This window comes from Pantherophis guttatus, chromosome 8, assembly GCF_059756535.1.
Source record: "Pantherophis guttatus breed Tessera chromosome 8, ASM5975653v1, whole genome shotgun sequence".
NCBI classification, from domain to species: Eukaryota; Metazoa; Chordata; class Lepidosauria; order Squamata; family Colubridae; genus Pantherophis; species Pantherophis guttatus.
Genome location: NC_142070.1, coordinates 1,851,463 through 1,852,277, shown reverse-complemented (window position 1 = coordinate 1,852,277; position 815 = coordinate 1,851,463).

The window sequence follows — 815 nt, the reverse complement described above, 5'->3', positions numbered from 1 at the left end:
CAGTCAAGACCATGAACCCAACACTCAATCTCCAAATAGTTGATTTGTAAGGGTTCACTGAGGTTGATCAGTTATACAAAGATCACATGGAGACCACTCCCAAGATGGAAGTTCCCCTCCCACTGCAAAATGCAGGCTACATGCAGCTTTTGATCTGTTTTACATGAACAAAGAGACTCAAATGACAAATGATTGGTTGTCAATTAGGTTTGTAGCAACTCCATTCTTGGATATAGATGAAGTCAGGGTAAGAGACACATGAGTATTAAAAGTATGTCACTAAGCAAGTTCTTATCTTTATTATGCTATGGGCTTGGCCATACCAAGTACACAAACATCTCTAACTTCCTCTATTTCCTGGGATAGCCAGAGCAACCAACAGAGCGGAGTTAAATGATATAAAACCAGGCACATCATTAGAAGTCAAAATCACGAGGCTATGTCTGATTTACTTTGGCCTTGTCATGCATGCAAATTCATTGGAGAAGGCAGTGATGTTAGGCATGGTTAGTGGAACAAAAAAAGGGGGGGCAAGCAAAGAAGACCCTGATTAGATTCTATTAAAACCGATACCAAGATTAACATTCAACAATCAAAGGAAGCTGTGCTTGACAGGGCCGCATGGAGAGCACTTGCCTATAGAGTCCCCAAAAGTCCCCAAGGACATGATTGAATGATTAAAATAACAACAATAAAACTTAAGCAAATATTTAGCCAGTCTTAGAAGTAAGGCAGCACCTAAAAATAGTTTCTATCTGGATTTGTAGCTGGGCTTCATGAGGAAGTTGAAATTGGACAGGGCAGCCAAGCTAGTG